The sequence below is a fragment of the Pantherophis guttatus genome, chromosome 5 (genome assembly GCF_059756535.1).
Source record: "Pantherophis guttatus breed Tessera chromosome 5, ASM5975653v1, whole genome shotgun sequence".
NCBI lineage: Eukaryota > Metazoa > Chordata > Lepidosauria > Squamata > Colubridae > Pantherophis > Pantherophis guttatus.
The window spans coordinates 25737613-25758338 of record NC_142067.1 but is presented as its reverse complement, the minus strand read 5'-3'; the positions used below and the strand labels follow the sequence as shown (position 1 = coordinate 25758338).

The 20726-nt window shown below is 34.4% G+C and overlaps 1 protein-coding gene across 7 annotated transcripts in view; it reads right to left on the bottom strand.

Annotated features, from left to right (window-relative positions):
- FRY (FRY microtubule binding protein) overlaps nucleotides 1-20726 on the bottom strand; it is a 179952-nt gene that overhangs the window by 116467 nt on the left and 42759 nt on the right. The gene's annotated exons all lie outside the window — the stretch shown is intronic.

Below are 20726 nucleotides of genomic sequence, written 5' to 3'. Positions count from 1 at the left end.
ATTTAGGATAATTATAGCAGGGTGAATTATTTCTGCAACCTTTTGTGCAATCAGTTTTGAAACAGTGGTACTCACTTTCTTCTTTTCATCCATGACTTCAGCTTCAAGCAAGAAAGGACAGAGAGCCAGTATCAAGCCAACCAACTTCAAACAATCATACTAGGATGATCACACTAGTGATGGACAGAATATAATTCCACTCCTTCCTTCCTTTCCTTCTACCCTTCAAGCAGAGGAACACATAACACATGCTCCTCTGCATGCAGTGAGTCTTTTAAAGCCTCCACATGTTCAGAAGCAATTTTCTAAAAGGTGGTCAGAACATGGGGTAGAGAATTAACCTCTCCTCTCATAAGCACAAACCTTCTTTTCAAAAATCACTTCTGCACAATCATTAGCCTTTAAAATAACCCTCACAATAGAAGCAATTTTAAAGCCTTGGGGGGGGGGGGAGGAAAACTTGTTATTTCCATTCAACCTTTTCCCCCTGTGGAGCAAACTCAGCTGCATTGGGGTGGTGGGCTAGTGGAATAGCTTCCTTAAATTGCCTGTAGACTGAATGAGAAACCAGAAGAACTGTACTTGGGGGAGGGGAGGGGGGGCGCAAAGATTCTTTAGTTTACACCCTGGAATTCTTTTGTTAAAAAAACAGCTGTAAAAAAAAGCACAGTTATATCACCTGACTCACTAGTAGCTATCATGCCATCAGAACTACCATTATGAATATCAATTAGTCAGAAGTAGAACACAAGATCTGGCTATATTTCAGAACATAAATGAATGTGCTCAAGTTGGAAATCAGCAAGTCTTGGTTTTATGCTGTATTAAGACTTTAATGACAATGCAATCAACCTAAAGAAACTAAATACAAAGTCTCATCAATTGCCTAAAACCATTTTCTGAAAACATGTGGAATATATGCACATAGCAAATCTCACCAACATAGGCTCAATAAGAGACACTGCATCAAATGTGCAAGCTTTTGGCAGAATCGCAAGAATCATTAGCAATTCTGCAAAAAATATATGATTTATTATGGAACAATGAAACTTACACTGCCTTTTACATTTATTAAATATTAATTTACAATGGCTAAATATAATTCAAAAGTACCAAATGTGAATCTTATGAGACAGCTGGTGTGAATGGTATACTGCCAACCAATATCTGATAAGAACCTGCCTCTATTTTGAATAGATGATGCAACCATACATACAGAAAGGTTTAACTGATAATGTAAACACATTTCATATCAAGAAGGCAAAAGCCCTCTTTGAAGATGGCCAGTTTTGCAGAGATGGCGAAGATTTCAGCATATTTAAAAGATCACTCACAAGAGACTTATGTATGGGAGTGGAAAAAGTGGATAGATTATGTGCAGAATAAATATCAAACTAGGAAATATCAGATAGCTTTTAACTGAAAGTATTATATAGAGATAGAATAATTGAATTTTGTGAAGATGTGAAAAATATATAGGGGGTGGAGGGGTTCAAGTTTTATAAAAAGGGGATTTTGATTTGGATTATATTTTGTGGAAGTCCGGGGGGGAGGGGTGGGCTAGGGGGGGTTAGGGAGGGTTAGGGAGGTTAGGGAGGGGTGGGGGGGAAATTGGGGAGAAAATGTAATTGTAAAACTTTTTCAATAAAAAAAAAAAAAAAAGAAGGCAAAAGCCCTGAGAGAGAGAAAGATGGAGACTTTTTCAATTGTTATTGCTTTGGAAAGATGATTAAACTTATATCCCATCAGTTAAATTTAAAAAAAAAATATTTTCATTAACTATATTGGTTCTCACATAGTTATGATCTTTGAGGCTTGTTCCTAATTGGTTCCTCATCTAAAACTTCCAATTGGTTTGTTTTGAAGAAATTCCAAGAGGACCAATTCCTAATTGGTCAATCCTTGAGTTAAGCCATTGACTAGTTCTTTCTGGAGTAGACTTCTGATTTGTCTATTTTCTTGTATTCCTATAACATGGACAATTCAGAGATCAGCTTGTCAAGTTCAGAATAGCCCAGCCCAATAAAGCTGCTCACTCTGCCTTTAAATTGCCAGTGAAATATCGGGCCACTATAAAACCAGACCATGGACATTCAGGCCAGAAGCTCATTGCTACTTTATTGATACCAACCGTGAAAGCCTACACAAGTGCAGATAGATGTCGATTGTGTTCTTTAGTGACCATTCAAAGTTACAATGGCACTGAAAAAGTAACTTTACAATCAGTCTTTACATTTACAACTATTGCAGCATCCTGTCACACAATCACCATTTATGCATTTCACAACCAGCTTAGAGCCAACAAAGAAATCAGAAACAACTGCAAGTCGTGATCACATGATGCTCACTTAATGAAAACATAAAGGAATTTATTGCGTCCCTGCTTCCCCATAGACATCCATAATCTACGGATAGTCTTCGTTTTACAACCACAAAAGGGACCCGAACTTTCATTTTTAAGCAAGGCAGTTAAATGAGTGATGCAGATTTTAGATATTTTTTTTGCCATGGTGGCTAAGCAAATCATATGGTTCTTAAGTGAATCCAGCTTCCCCCATTGACTTTGCCTGTTAGAAACTAACTGGGAAAATAGCAAATGCGGATCATGTGACCTGGAATACTGCAACTGTAGTAAATGTTGGCGTCAGCGTTCCAGAAAAGCCCAATTCTGAGTAAAGATGTGGAAGCAAGCGTTTTCCAAAGTTCTCTTTACTAGAAGAGGTAAACTGGCACATCTGGGAAAACCCAAATCTGAAAGGTCCGGGTTTTCCCTCAGTAAATCAAAACCTCCCAAACCATCCCCTCACTCCTCAGTCGATCACATGCTCCAATCAACATCCATCCCGTCTCGACTCAGCACTCCGACCACTCCTTCTCCAGATGCCGGATCGCCCTGACCTTGACCGACAGGAAGAATGCTATTATGTCTACCAACCACCCCTCTACTAAATCCCCCCTCTTACTTTCCCACACATGAGAAGGTGGCAGCATAGACGCTTCCGGCCTGATATGGCTTCCAAAACTGACAGTTGTTGCCAAATGCCCAAAATTAGATCACATGACTACGCAGATGCCTCAGTGGTTATAAGTATAAAGACTGGTCACAAGTCACTTTTTTCATTTCCATCAAAATCTCAAATGGTTGCTAAACAAATGGTTCTAAATTGAGGACTACCTGTATATTTATATCAAAATCAAAAATCTACATATAAAAAATGGCCGTAAGAAAAATACTAAACACTAATTCTAGTATTAAATACCATAATAATGCTAAACACTAATACTAAAAATACTAAGTAATAATAATATTAAATCTGTGTACCTCCCAACTCTCAATGACTCTGGGCAGTTCACAACAATGAAATGAAGAAATTTCAGTGAAACCAATAAAAGATATGGTTAAAAGATGACAAGGATGATGAAGAAAAAAAATAGTGCAGTATCTCCATCACCTTCCTTAAAGTAATGAACAATGTATAAACTATTGAGTTTATCACCATATTTCTTTATCAGACAAGACTGTACACAAGTATAATTTGTTAACAAAAGTCTATATGGTCACATTTCTTGACAGATTGAAAATATTAAATTCAGTTACTATGTCTTCAGTCACATAAAAAGTAAATATAATACTGTTAGCCATAAAATATTTATTAAGAAATTACTTAACATTGCCTTTCAAATGAGAACTTTCCTGTAAGACAATGTAGAAAAAAAATGTTCCACTGGTGTTTTAAATTTCTCTGTAAATAACTATCTACAATTATAACTGCTAGTATATAACCAGTATAAATAGAGCATCAAAATGTAACTTTGCATAAACGAATAATTTTGTATATGTTATTTTGTCCTGTTAAATGGAAAAATACTTTCAAACATGACAGTAGAATTAATCTTAGAACATGTTCCCATAAATTATCTCAAGTACTTTTGTTTAGCTGAATACTAGCATGTCCTTCCTTCTTTTCATTTCTCTTATACTATCAGTCAAATAAGTTTAATAGCAATAAAGTTAAAATAATAGGAAAACTACCCATAAGTAAATACATACATTCAGATGCCTATAGAAAAATATTTACATGCATATCCTGCCTTTCTTTCAGTGAACTCTACGTGGCAAGCCAATTAAAGCTGATTCCATCCAATATCATTGGCCAGTACAGCAAATACTGTACTTTACTGTACTTGTTACATTGTAGAAATTGATAAGACTTGTCCTACACCAAGACTTACTGTTGTAAGTTATAGCTGATTAAAGAGATGTCTGAAAGTAGTTTTATATATGATTTTTATTGAAAGTTTTAAGAAAAGTAATAAGAGCTATTACAAACTAATATAGAATAAAAAAGGGGAAAGAGAAAGGGAGAAAAAAGAAAAAAATTAAAGTGCAGAAAGAAAAAAATGTAGAAGAAAAAAGATGTAAACCAATATATAAAGAAAGGACTTCTGATCTTCACAAAAGTTATATATTGCTTATAACTATTTTAGCTTCTCTGTCTCAAGTTAGAAAGTCTTTTTTCTATGATCTATTCTGTCTAATCATCAAAAACATAAATCATTTTTATTTTTTCTTATTTTTATGCAAAAAGTCAATCACCAGTTTCCAATCACCAATATATACAGATATTGTCTTCTCTGTCTAATCAAACAAGTTACTTAAGCCATTTCAGTAAGTTCTGTCATCTCCACCAACCATTTCTCCATTGTAGGTAGTGCCGAATCTTTCCATGTTCGTGCAGACAATAATTATGCATATAAAAAGTGTTTTGTGGCTCTTTCCTGTTTATTCATTAGTCCAAGAGAAAAAGTTATAGTTTCAATTGAATGTTAACCTGTAAAATCCTCTGAATTACTGTATGTATTTGACCCTGTATGTATTTGGCAGAATTTTCTATCTTTTCTACATGTCCACCAACCATAATAAAATGACCCTTCTTGTTCATATTTCCAACATAAATTTGAAATACCTTTATACATTCTGGATAATTTTCCAGTATCATATATCAAAGGCACATCATTTTATGAAGATTCTTCTTGAGATTATAGTATGATTTAAATTCCAATCCTTTCAATGACATATGTTCCCATTGTTCCATTTGTATATTATAAACAAAAGTTTTTAGCCCACTTTATCACATTCTTTGACCTTCTTTCAAATTTCAATAAAAGTTGATACAGTTTAGCAATTATATGTTCATTATTTGTACACAATTCCATTCTGTACTACATGGTATACCATAAATTCTTCTGTCTACTTTAAATATTTCTGATAACTGTAAGTACAAAAACTATTGACAACTATGTCCCTCTGTTATCAGTAGTTCTCTTAATTTTATTTTACATTCCACTTGATCTCAGAATATATTAACCTATTATTATTATATTATTATTATTATTATTATTATATTCATTAAACATTAAACTGAACACTTAAAGATGTATCACAAATATATTATGATTATGATTATTTCTTGTTTATAAAATTTCTTGTGCTGAGAGCCATAAAGGAGTTTTCAGGTTCATCCTACATTTAAATCTCTTCCATACTCTCAATACGGCACGTCTAACATAATGATTTTTAAAATCTATATTAACCTTAACTTTATTGTACGTCTGAAAGTACTCTAGATTTAGCATGCAGTATATTGTTGTTGTTGTTGTTGTGTTGTTATTGTTATTATTATATGCTGCTATAGACCTGTATTAGAACAGCTTGGTTTGTGCTTCTATTAAAATTTAGCATCCTAAGTATGTGTAAAAAGCCTACTAACAACTTCTAGAACACTCTAATTTTGTTCTGCTGCCTTTTCTTTATTACTGCCTGCTTACATGCTCTCTAAGTGAAGCAGTGCCAGAGACACAACAATGGAAGAGCAGCATTCATTTCCTCATTCAAGGTGAAAGAGAAAACAAATTTTCAGGGGGTATCAAAAGTCAAGCCCCCACAGACAATTTATTATATTTAATTGGCTGTCTTTTTTTTAAACAATTACTTATTTATTTGATGCATGATCTTTGAACATTCCCAAATACAGTAACGTTTTCTCTGGAAAAAAAAAAAACTTAATAAAACTTTTCATTGCTGGTCTATGGGCCTGACCTTTGGTAAAATCTATATAAAAGCTACAGCAATAGGACGTGTTTACATCGAAGAATAACTTCTTGTGAAACCTGGAGCTCATTCTTTTTGTGATTCCTATATTATCTTCATGTATGCCTCACTAGTTGCCCTAGATAAAAAAGGAGAAATTAGCTAAAATCTTGAAAATTGCATTTTCAATGCCAGAGTGTTCTAAAACCAGAAAGTTATAAGAGTCAAATAAATACAAGATCATCTGCTGGCAATCCAGATACTATTCTACTTTTTATACTGTATGCTACAAACCTCTGGCCATTTCTTTATAAACCCACCAGAAATGAAAAAGCTGCAGTTTCTCCCAAATGTACATCCTTTGTACCCACCTTTTTAGTTCTTCCTTTAAAGATGCAATTGAATATTTGCTTCATTCCACAAGTGGGTAGGCATTCTCCCCAAAATGAGTGCAAATTAACAATTAGTAATCAGTCAACGAATGAGAATTTAAAACTTGTTTGTCATTATCGATGTTTAGTTGACATGAAAATAAAACAATGTGAAGCACTGTGTAAATAAAACAAACAACTTGTATAGATCATTAACAATAAACATCACATGCCCCTTGAGAGCATTTGTATTGGGACATCACTGTGTAACAGGCACAATGACATGCTATTTTGGCATAATGAATTATTATTCCTGGTATCATGAGATCAGCTCTATGGTGCTTCTGGGGGGAAAAATTTTGCATGTTCAAGTAAATGCAAACACAAATTATGAGATTAGGCATGTGAATGAAAGTTTAATTTTGTATTGTATATTTAAGGATGCATATATGTATTTCACTTCTTCTTCTACAGGCATAATCTATGCCATCCCCTCCCAAGAACCCAAAGTCTGCTTCTTTCAACAACACTTAGCATTTTCGACATTCGGTGGAATCAAGTGAATCCCATTTTTGCTTTTAGAATCAAAATCTTCCTTTATCTATGATTGCTATATCAATACTAACAACCACTGATATTAATTGTAACCTAAGGTAGAATGTTAATTTATCAGGCTTTCAGTAGAAGAAACTTGGATGCTCTTCATAAGTTTTGTTGTTTTTTGTTCACTTACATAGAAATGTATGGGAAGAACAAACGGAGCCGAGGAAAAATGGAAACATGCTAATATTTCCACCAAAAAGTATAGCCATGAATCTACCTCTAAGCACATCTATTCAGAAATGAATATCAAATATTTCTCAAATTGGGGTATGTGAGGTGTTCCTGAGTTTCTTTCTTGTGAAATAACTTGTTTGGCCCCCTTTCACCAGGAAGACAACCCATACATGACTCCAGGAAAAGACACAGCTGCTTCACGAACAGGTGCTATGTGCGTGCTTAGGCACTTTCCAAATCATACTTTGCTTTCCACTCCAGATCTTTTCCCCGCCCGACTGACTATTTTTTCAGCTTCTGTTTCATGTAACTCACCTGTAGAGCATTATAGGTCATGACTAAGGCTACCGTATTAAAACTGTATTTAGGTGTTTTTGCTTTGAGTAGGAATCCAGGTTAAAACACTTTTCTAAATTAACAGATGCTGAGCTGTTGATCTGCTGAAACAATAAAAACAGTTCAACAGCTGTGGGACTCAAAATAACATGGACAGCAAATTGCTGAACTGCAGCCTTGAAGTGAATGTTGGCATTTTATCCAACAAGAGATCCTATAATTAGGTTTATTTACTGTGGATGAATAATTCATAATAGGTGATAGTTTTACTCCTGAATCCAGAAAAACAATCTATATTCTCTTTATGTGATTTGTTATTTATATCTATACTGCCTTTTAGATCATTAATTGATACTGTACTTAATAGACATTAATCAAGAAATATGGTATTCAATTTCCACTAATGCAATCTTGCCATAGATAGTGAGCTGAAAGTCAAGTGAAATGAAAGTCAGAGGAAAGCTGAACAGGACAGACAATGGGCAGGACAGAAGGAAGATTTGGATAGGAGGTAAGAAGGCTGAATGAGTATCAAGGAAAGCCAAGCTCAGGAATAATACCTCACAATTCAAATTATATCCAAAAAAGCAGCAAGTGGTAAGACTGTGGTGAGTAGAAAAAATGTGTTTCCAAGAGAATCATATATAAGACTTAAATTTGAAAGAAGATGTATAATTCCTTCATACTATGTTAATTTTTAATCTCTCCAAGGAGCAGAAATCAAACATTTCTGCTTGACATCAAGAAATTGGATATTACAACCAAGGTATGCTGTTGCAATGGAATTCATGAAGTCAAGACTGCTACAAAATCAAGAAAATATGGAACTGGATTTTATATATGGATTTCTAACAACCAATCACAATGTGATCATAAAACATGTTACATGACTGCATCACTTAGTGGCAGCAATACTGGCAGTCCCTCTTGCCATCATTAAGTGAGGATTGCAGGTTGTTAAGCAAGGACCATGACTTGTAATTTCCTGCCAGCTTCCAATAAGCAAAGTCAATGGGAAAGTCAGCAGGGAGTAGCAAGTCCCAGCCATAATAAGTCTTTCATTACGCAGCTCACAAATAGGATAGCAGATGGACGAGTGCTATGAAGTGCAGAGAGGCAAGGAGGGAGTGTTACCATGGTAAAAAAATGGCAGGAGAAGTGTGACTTCCCAGAGTGACTTCCACATTACCTTGCTTGTGGGAAACCAGCAGGGAAAGTTGCAAGTGACTGAATTATAATCACGTGACTGCAGGACCAGAACAAGATGACTGGTCATAAGTCCCCTCATCATTGTACCTCTGATTGGTCACTGAACAAGCATTCATAACTTGAGCACTACCTGCATAATGGGCCTTATAATAAAAAAAAGACACACACACACACACATATTTATTTTATTTTTTTTTAATTTTAATTTGATTTATATGCCGCCCTTCTCCAGAGACTCAGGGCGGCTTACAATGAGCTCAGCAATAGCCTTCATCCTTTTGTATATTTATACAAAGTCAGCTTATTGCCCCCACAAACTGGGTCCTCATTTAACCTACCTTAGAAAGGATGGAAGGCTGAGTCAACCTTGAGCCTGGTGAGATTCGAACTTACAGTAATTGCAAACAGCTGGTGTTAATCACAATGCTATCAGTTTGCTGAGCCACCAGGCCAGTCATTCTCTCTCAGCCCAACCCACCTCATAGGGTTGTTGTTGTTGTGGGGAAAATAGTAGGAAGAAGGTGTGTTGGATATTTTTGCTTCCTTGAATTATTTGTAAAAATAATAAATGTGGGATACAAATAAATAATAACCATCAAATGGAGAAAAATAATGAAAACTGAAGGAATCAAGATGCCCTATGGAAATAGCATCAAGAGTCTGGATAAAGATTATCACTACAAATACTGAGCATCCTTCAACCTGATAACATCAAGCACACTGAAGTCAAGAAAAAGGTTAGAAATGAATACATCATGTGAGTGAAGATCTTAAAAGTCCAAATTCAGGGGAAGAAATACCATCAAGGCAATTAACACCTGCACAATTCCGGTCATTAAATACACAGCTGGAATACTGGACTGGACTCAAGCAGAACTAAAGCCTTGGACAGGAAGACCAAAAAAATGACAATGAATCATGTCTTTCATCCTTGGAGGGATATTGACAGACTTTATTTACCAAGGAAAATGGATGGGCGTGGAATGTTGCAAGTATGTCAGACGGTTGAAGAAGAAAAATGGGCTTTGGAAGAATAGCTGAAGGACAGTGAAGAAAATGCACTGAAGGAAGTATATCAGGAAGGCTTACTGAGAACTGGAGAGACCAAACAACACTACAAAAAAGACCTTATGAAGAAAAAAGAAAGATGGGAAGACAATTCATGGCCAATACATTAAAAAAATAACTCAGGCAAAGCAAATAATAACAAGACCTGGCAATGGCTAACAGCAAGAAAGTTGAAGAAAGAGATAGGTGGGCTAATTCTGGCTGCACAAGACCAAACCTTAAGAACAAATGAATACAAAGCCAGAATTGAGAAGATAGCAACAGACAGCAAGTGTTGCCTCTGCAAAGAACCTGAAGAAACAGTGGACCGTCTGGTTAGCTACTGCAACAAGGTTGCACAGACTGACTACAAAAAACACATAACCAAGCACTAATAATAGGGAATTGGAAGATCTGCAAGAAATACATTTGCCTGAAAGCAAGAACTGGCAGGACCATAAAATACCGAAAGTAATAGAAAACGAAGAAGCTAAAGTGCCTTGGGATTTTAGAATTCAAACAGACAAACACCTATCACGTAACATCCCAGACTTAATAATTAATAATTACAACTGGATAGTAGATGTGACAGTATTTGGAGACAGCAGAATACAACAGAAAGAACAGGAGAAGATAACAAAATTCGAAATCCTGAAAATAAAAATAGAACATCTGTGGCAAAGCAAAGAAAGCAAAAGTAGTATCAATACTAATAGGTGTCTTGTGTGCAATCCCAAAACAATTGGAGCACTATTTAAATGCCATTGGCATTGACAAAATCACCATCAGTCAACTGCAAAAGGCAGCTTTCCTTGGAAAGTATCACGACTATAATTTAGCAGAAGTAAAATAAAACCTTTTTGTTGGGATGATTTCTTTTCTAGTTTTCCTGTTTAAGGAAGAGATAGGTACAATATATTTCTTTAATATTTACTGCTCCTTATATTAGGGTCTTCAGGTGGCTTCAGCATATTTGTGTCAAACCAAGATTTATAATTCTCTAAACTAAAATGTTAAAGTTTTATAATGTCCAAGTTTAAAGTTCCTCAGCAATAAATTCCACCTTACAGAAGTCATATCTTTTAGAATATGTAATTAATCAACCTTGATCAGGCACCGAGATCAGAGATTTAGTCTTCTGAGCTTTCAGATTCATTCTAGAGCCCATCCTTAGGGAATTTCTCTCTTATACATTCTGGTAGATAAATTCCCTTAAGATGGGTTCCAGCACAAGTCCAAAAGCTTGAAAGACTAAACCTCTGATCCCAGTGACCTACCCAGATTGGATCCTGCAATATTATTCCGAGGCACATATATTTGCCTTCATTCGTAATCAACCTTGAGTTATCTACATCTTTAAGGCTTGAGCTTCAAAACTGAATATCATCAAGTTGAAAAACTAATTTGCAAATATCTGCCGGATGCTTCCATGATTTAGTTATTTTCCCCTATTAGAACATGTTTTGATTGCTGTATATTTCAGTTCTCTTTCCCATTCTATTGGTATGGCAAATATTAGTTTTATTAAAAAGTTTAGTATAAATGTATTAATGAGAATTTCTTTGTTCTTGGTCTTAATTCTTCTTGAAGTGCCTGTACAGAAAGTAGTACAATGCATTCCAACTTCCTTAGCCAGGAATGCTAAACACACTTGTTCCTGAATAATTTGAATGTCTCCATGAAGGTTTTCGTTTATAGAATAACAAATCAATCTACAGAAAATAATAAAAAGGGAAATGAAAATATAATCTAGGGAAACTCTCATGGTCAGAAAAGGTTGTTTTTATGAAAGTGTTAAGTATTCATGTAAATGTTAAGATGTTATTTTCATAACAAATGTTTTGACAATCCTCCTTAAAATCATGACATTTAATTCAGCTGACTAAGAAGTGGAAATAATCATGGAGCTTGATTATTTTTTATACTTCATTAGAAATTTAATGTTAAGCTTTTAATGAGTGAGGTTATTAAATTACTGTACAGCGCAATATGTAATGGAATATATGCAAAGAATGTTTCTGCTAAGAGTAATACAAAAATTCCATGCTATAACAATCATTTTGCCAGAATTTCTCAGAAGAGCAATTGCATTCCATTCTGAGAACCAGGTGTACACAGCTGTTGTCTATATGCCTGAGACTGCTGCTTTCATGTAGACATGAACTGTAGTCATTATTGCTTTGAATAAACCCAGGAATACTGAATTAACCTTGGTCTGTCTAGCAGAGAAAAAAAAATACATAAGCACCTAACAATGCTGTTGAATAACAGTGCAAATGGCTTTAATGATCTCTGGTTAGAAAATATATCCTGGATCTTGGTGTCTAAGTTTCATGTATTTGTGGTTTTTTACATATTTTTTAATTTTATGGATATGCAAAATGGCAGACAAGTGCAAAATAAATTTTTTACAAACCCATTATCCGTGGTCTTGTTATTTCATGCTTTTGGCGTGGAACAGAACCCATGTGAATAACAAAGGCCACACGCATATTCATAAGGCAGGTTTTAATTTCATAATATGAATCTGGTGTTAGCAACTTCTGAACCTCCCGAAGTATTCTTGGAATGTGTTCTAGGAGCTTCTAAAAGTACAATTTATTTTTACAGACAGCTGAAATGTTACTAAGATAGATAATGGTAACTTGCAAGAATGTTGGATGAAAAAATTGAAATACTATAGGCTATTTTAACAGTTCACAGTGGTATCATAATCCTAAAATGAGCATATTAAACAATCAAATATTTTTATTGTGCATTTAAGTATAGGAAGAGTTGAGTATTAACTTCTTTATGCAGGAAATATAATTTATTTGAGGGGATTGTGACATCTATGATACGAGTCCACTTCAGTTTAATAGTCACATTATCATTAAATTGAATTGCTTTCATTATCATCTATCTACCGCTATCTATCTATCTATCTATCTATCTATCTATCTATCTATCTATCTATCATCTAGCTATCTACCTACCTATCTCACCTTTATTATTTTTATAAAATAAAAATTATAAATATTCAAAATGGCAAATATACCTAACACTCCTTTCTCCTATTATCTCCATAAATCTGCTAATTTTGTCTTTACTCTTGTGATCACTGATGGAGAATAACCTCACAATTTGAAAGTCCTCCTGGACTTCCAGCTCCTCCTAAAATAGCAGATGAAGGCTGAGGCAAGGAAAACACTTGTCCAGCTTTGGCTGGTGCACCAACCATTCCTTACCTACTGCAAGGGTTCTCACATTCCTCTAATTTCTTGTATGGATTACAGTAATTCGCTTTACATTGGATTGCCCTTGAAGATTATACAGAAACTACCGATGTTCCAAAATATAATTTCCCCAATTCTGTGTGTAGTCTTTATAAAACCAAGTTTATATAAAATTGCAGCATCCAACATGTTCTTGTTTTTTTTATAGAAACTTGTAAAATGTCAGATCAAACAAACAAGGAAATCACATGCACATCCCGTTATGAGTTTCACACAGAATGTTTCAGACACATCTCTTAAAAGTCAAGACACACTTAAAGTCCTTGCAATATCTTGTGACTATCAAATGGGGTTGCACTTTATGACTGCATAGCTTATCAATTGCAATGATGTCAAGTGCCATCATAAACATAGAACTAACTCTATGAGAAGCATAGGACTGCGTGAAAACATGTAGCATAATAAGGAAGAAGGAGCTTGATGAAACTATAGATAAAGTCAAGGACCACTAAAATGAGACAAAAAAGATTCCAAAACATTTTCCATTGAATTCTTCATAGCATTAGGGATAGTGTGGTGAGTGCAATATTTAACCTTATTATTAAGTGTAAAATGAAATTCATTTTATATGTTGGTTTAATATGGCTGTACACCACCCTGAGTCCTTCGGGAGAAGGGCGGTATAAAGATTAAATAAATAAATAAATAAATAAATAAATAAATAAATAAATAAATAAATAAGACTAAATATTGCAAAATGTACAATTGAACAACATGCAGCATTTATAAGTTGCTCTGCTGCAATAATTTATTCTTCTCTTTGATTCATTTGCTTTTATGTTTAAATCAAAATGTAAACTTAAGAAGAGCAACAGCAACACAATTCATTAAAATCACAACCAATGTGGCTAGGAATTAACAGAATTATAATTCTTTCTATAGTGCATAGTTAAATTTCTATGCAGATTCTCAGTCATCCAGGTCATGATTGTCCCAAAGGTGCTTTTTCAAGAGGCAACTGGACTTTCTTGCTGAAGAAACTTCTTGGATGAAAAGCGAAACGTCTTCAAAGAAAAACAGGAAAGTCCACTTGCCTCTCGAAAAAGCACCTTTGGGAATTCTTTCTATACATTTATTTACTTAATAAATTCATATGAAAATTCAGTTATTAAATAATTTTATATTACTTAATAAATTTATATTATTAAGTAATATTTACTTAATAAATTTATATGGGAAATAGGAACAAAATAAAACACAACCAGTGATTAAAAACTTAAGAGCATAAAATAACAGCCAAGAATAATCAAACACCTCACAGTCAGTATAACCAGATAACAGGCTCAAGCATATTATCAGCACCTAAATCTTGATGCCAGAAGCAAGTTCTTAATTCCTGTAAAAAGCCAGTAGGATTGGGTCAAATCTGATCTTGGGGGGGGGGGGAGGGCGATATTCCAAAGTGGGGGGCAAAACACCATCCTTTTGAATCTCATTAGATACACTGTCTTGAGGATATATCCCAGAGCATACGAGTAAGGTCCACATTACTATATGATGCATGTGCAATGTGAACTAATTTTAGTATGAGCAAGAGTATTGTGGAGATCTGAATGAACTTGTGTACCTTCTGTTAATAATCTTGGGGTCAAATGTCCAAACAAGTTATGATGTGATATGTGTGGGTGTTTAATTTAAATATTGACTTTTCTTATTATTTTTGATAATAATACAGTATTTATTAAAAAAACTATATTTTACTGAATGATTAATTTATTTTGCTTCATTCATAGCAAAGCACAGTATGTTATATGATATTGCAGATTGAGATGTGTGTGCATTCATGTACATGCTTGTTTTTTATAGTCACTTTTAAGTTTAACTCTGTTCTATGTATCTCAGTTGTTCCTGTGTTCTATCCCAGGAAAATCTTTTGCATATCAAACTAATGTATCATAAATAAATCAGCCTAATCAAGTTTACAGGAATAAATACAGGAGTAAATAGGAGTAAGTACATGAAGCCAAACCAAATTGCACTGATTGATATCACATTGTTCCTGATTTGTCAAGTGCACTCCTAAGCTATATGTTTTGGAAAAAACAAATACTGTACGTGTGAAGAGAAACGTTTATTAGTAAATATGTCATATATTTTTTAAAATTCTATTTTATAAAATAATTGATAAATAGAACAAATTAGTATAGGATTATGCTTTAAGAAGGAAGTCTAAATGGAAACTTGAAAACTCTCTCTGCAACAAGGTCGCCCAAACCATTTTTACATCTTTCAACAGACTGCCTTTTAGCCACCTAATTTGATCAGCTGATCTTTCAAATAAGGGCTGCAATTAAAGGCCCAAAAGTCTACACTTCACCTAAAACTCTGGATTTGCTTTCCTATGAAAAACATCGCTGCACAAACATTTACTCTAATCTTGATTCATCATATTGTCACGTTTCACTAAATCATACTCAAAAAAAATATGCTTAGCAGACTGAATCTCCAGCCTAATGATGCTAAGTGTGAAATATCTGTCATAGTTAACAGTATTTTCCCCCAAGGGCTGGAATAAGCTGAGTTTGGCATGGGAGGAACATGTTCTGGACTGGATGGGAAAACTTAGCCATGATGCAAAGGGCTTTTTGTTTTAACGGTTTTTATTTTACCTTAGATATTGTTTTTATTTTGAGGTTTTGAGCTGCCCAGAATTTGGTTCAAGACAGGTGGTCATCTAAATGTTTTAAATAAATAAGCATCAGTCACATTATTTGAGTGTTAAGCAATAGCTTTAAAAGCAAGCTTTTAACAATATCATTCAAATCTATCACTCTGATGTACTATTAATCTATATATTCAATAGTATCTTATTTCAAGAGGAGACCTCATGAAACCATTACATAAAGATGACTCTGTTTTAACACTGGGATATACAAATACATTAATATAACTCTCAGAGTAGTTGAAGATGGCTGAGATAACATCTTTAAGCAAAACTTTCTGATTCAGTGGTTCCTAAATACTGTATGTGTTTTGACCAACAAACAACTCAGTGTGACAAATTTCTAGGAGTAACTATTTCCTCTGTACATTTTCATTTACATGGAAATGTTTATCCTTGCCACCCATCTGCTTAATGCCTCTGGGCATCTTACAAGCAATAAAAGCAATACATCTAAAATTAAATCTTAATTTATGTACTGTATGTTGAAAGAATAACATTAAAGTGTTGTGAAAATAAACATTTTAAGTCCCCTCCTGAAATGTAACATACCAAGTATCTTATTTCAGAGTACAATATTGCTCAGCTACAGAAAAATTCATTAAGAACAAAGAAAAAAAAAGGTAAGGAAAAACCTGAGTCAAATATGTGTATTGGAAAATGCCCAGCTTTCTTTGAAGGATTCACCCATGGTCAGTTTTTTAAAAAATTCAGATAAAAGAAAAGAACAATCAATGCATGCTTTTCATTTTTATTTTCAGCCTGAATTTAATTCTGATCTTGTGTTTCATTGAGATTTTGTCCTTTTTCTAAATGGATTAGTTTTGCAGGATTTTTTTTAGCAGTTCTTCATCCTGGAATTTTTTTTCTTTTTCATGCAATCCTATTATATTTTAAGTTACAGAAACAAATAATAAGGAAAAAGACTGAGCTAGTTCCAATCTCATTTACTATGACTTGGCAAGTATCACAATCCTTCTCACCTCTTCTTCGCAGAGCTATAAGTAGGAAATGGGAAACTTCTGTTTCCAGCTTGAGTTAACTGCTATTTATCTTATATCACATTTTAGAGTATGGCTAGAATACTAGATTGCAATTAATGAAAAACAAATGTAAACCTCTCTAATGTTTCTTTTGCAACCATCCTGAAGAACAGAAGGGTTTATTATGATCTCTTCCAGGTGATCAGTTGGATATTAGCAAAACTAAGCATGATAGTAGATAAATAGACCACTAGTTGAATGACAAAGTTTGTTTGCATTTTTTAATATTATTGTTCTATAACTCAGGACCTTCCCAACCTCTCCTTTTTGTCTTCCATTCAATCATGTCTGATTCTTGGAGACTGCCTGGAAAAAACCCTGCAATTTTCTTGACAAGATTTTTCAGAAGTGGTTTGTCATTATCTCATCCTAGGGCTAAGAGAAAATGACCATATTCACCTTTAAGGCTTTGTCCTTAAAGTGGCACTAGAACTCACAATGTCCTGGTTTCTAGCCTGATGCCTTAACTACTACATCGAAATGGTTTTCAATCTGTCTTTAATGAAAAGCATTTAATGTGTTACTTGGTAGTGTACCAAACAAGGAAAGCAAGCCAGAAAACTGCAGATAAAGACTTTCAACCCCTGTACCTTGACCTGATACCTCTGTTTGCAAACATATTAATGGGTGTGCACCAAACCCAGGCAAGCATTATTTTAAAAACAGACCAGTACTCAAGCATAAGCAAGTTCACCAACAGTTTTTCAAACAAGTGACATCAAAGCCTCTCATCTCACAGCCAGGATAGGGAATCTTGTGGGTTTAACTCTGGTTTTTATGAGTACCCTGGGGTCTACTAAATACTGCCAGAAGCTAAAGGCTTATGCATAAAATAATTGTGATCCTAGGAAAGTTGAATGTAGTCTTTCCATATACAATCTAAGTTCTACATCCTTCAACTTATTTGCAGCAGCTTTCTTCCACCCCCAATTTTTAAAATAACTAAGTAGCTTTTAATTTGTTTTCTTATAGTTCAAGCAAATAAATCAGAGGACAAGTTTGAATGAATTCTTGATTTCATTGATACTCAGATTCTTTTTTATAACTCCACTTACCTCTTAAATTCTCTGGGGGAGAAAAATGTTTCATAGAATGACAGAAGTTTGAAAATAACTAATTTAACTTTTATGGAGAACTGCAGAGAATTCTGTTGATATTTTTTTTTATTTTACTTTAACATATAGTTTAGTTAAGCTGAATAACTTCCAATTATATTGCTAATGAAAATGATTCAGCCTGATGGAAAATACATGCCATGATAATCACTTAATTTTCATTAAAATTAGAAACTCTATAACTTAAAAACTATTTTGCCATCATTTTCATATTCCATATTTTAAAATCAGAACCTGTTCATAACAAAAATCTACCAACAGTTTTATTTCTCTCTTCTGTCCTGCTACAGCCTCTATTTAAATCAATTAACGATAGCTCAGAAACAAAGCTTTAATGCTATGCACAAGAATGATGATTAGAATTATTAGAATGCCATTTTACGGTTAAGAAATTCAGATAAACCTTAAGCCAGTGTCTTTCAATATTATTCATAAATGATATTCTTGATACATTTGATTCTACACCATATTTTAGATCTATAGTTGAATAATCAGCATCTCACCTCATATACAAATTTAAAACACAGCATATGCCAGTGATATTTAATTGAATATATGGCCTCCATAAGCTATATGTTACATATGTAAATTTTTCAATATCATATTTATATATCATAGTATACAAATGATACATAATACAAGATAGCTGTATCCTTCCTGAAAGACTGCATACCTTTCACTGTGTGCACAATTATTAGGCAAATTCTGTGGATTAATTTTATTATTGAACAACTACAGTGTTCTCGGTTAATCTAAAATGTTAATAAACCTCAAACCTTTAAGAATATTTAAGAAAGTAAAAGTGAGGTTTTGGCTTTCTTAGGAGAATATGTGTGCAAAATTATTGGGCAATTATTAGTGTGCAGAATTATTGTGCAACTAAATGAAAAAGGAAAATTTTCCCATCTCACTCATTTATTTCCATCTGTTAATGTGAGAATAATAAACAAACAATTCAAAATTTGCAAATAAACATTTCTGACATTTCAAAAAAAAATAAATCAGTGACCAATATAGCCTTTCTTTTCAATAAGTCATAAGCCCATTCATGGACTTCGTCAGTTTTTTGATCTGTTGACGATCAACTGTTTTAAGAAAGGCCCACAAGTTCTCAATAGGGTTTAGGTCAGGTGAGGAAGCTGGCCATGTCATTATTCTTTCATTTTTAAGGCCTTTACTGGCTAGCCATGCAGTGGAGTACTTCGATGCATGCGACGGAGTATTGTCCTGCATAAAAATCATGGTCTTCCTGAAAGATGCACACTTTTTCCTGTACCACTGCTTGAAGAAAGTGTCTTTTAAAAACTGGTAGTAGGTTTGGGAGTTGATTTTGAGTCCATCTTCAACCTGAAAAGGTCCGACTAGTTCATCTTGAATAATACCAGCCCATACCAGTACCCCACCTCCACCTTGCTGGCGACTGAGCCGAAGTGGAGCTCTGTACCAGTTACTGATCCAGCCATGGGCCCATCCGTCTGCTCTGTCAAGAGTCACTCTCATCTCATCAGTCCATTAAACCTTTGAAAAATCTGTCATCAGATATTTTTTGGCCCAGTCTTGCCATTTCAACTTAGGTGTCTTGTTCAGTGGTGATCGGGTTTCAGCCTTCCTTACCTTGGCCATGTCTCTGAGCACTGAACACCTTGTACTTCTGGCCACTCCAGGTAGGTAGCAGTTCTGGAATATGACAGCACTGGAGAATAATGGGTTCCTGCTAACTTCACATTTGATTCTTCTCAAACCTTTAGCAGTTAATTTGCGTCTTTTTTTCTCAACATGTTTCTTGGGATCCTGTTGACTATTTGCAACAAAATGTCTGATGGTTCTGTGATCATGCCCTGATACCTTAGCAGTTTCAAGAGTGCTACATCCGTCTGAAAGACTTTTTACAATTTTTGACTTTTCAGAGTCAGTTAAATCTCTTTTTTTGGCCCATTTTGCCTGAGGAAAAGATGATGCCTAACAATTATGCACACCTTGATATAGGGTGTTGATCTCCTTAGGCCCTACCCTCCCTCATTATGCAAAAACACATCACCTGATATGCTTATATCCAATAAGAATTCAAGTTTATACAGCTTGGAGGTGGAAAATATGCATTAAAATGATATTTTTAAATTTTTAAAAAAGAACCGAGGTGGCGCAGTGGTTAGGGTGCAGTACTGCAGCTACTTCATCTGACTGCTAGTTCAGCAGATCAGCGGATCAAATCTCACCGGCTCAAGGTTGACTCAGCCTTCCATCCTTCCGAGGTAGGTAAAATGAGGACCCAAATTGTTGGGGGCAATATGCTATTTAGTATACTGTCTTTGGTGTAAGCCGCCCAGAGTCCTTGGAGAGTGGGCGGCATAGGCATATGAATAATAAAAATAATTTTAAAAAAATATGGTCAAAATACTCACTTGCTTAATAATTGTGCACCATGTAAAAGTGGGTAGAATCTGATGCCATTCAAGTATGCTGACGTAAAATAGGCATGAACAGGATACATTTCTCAAATGAAATTTCACTTATGAAAAGAATCGAAGTAGACAGACTAGAGGCTTTAATTAACTTCACTTTACTAGTGTACATTCTTGACATTCACTAAGCTTTATTTTAAAGAATGTTTCCTACATATAAAAAAATAGAATAAAGGCCACTTTAATTACTATCAGTAATAGTGACCTCTGCAAACATTGCATAGCTCCAGCCCCATTTGTTTACACTGTGGATCTCTCTCATTTGGTTCAGAATCCTTTACCGCAAATATAACGGAGGCAATAAAACCAGAAAAGAGGGGAGAGTGTGAATACTGAAT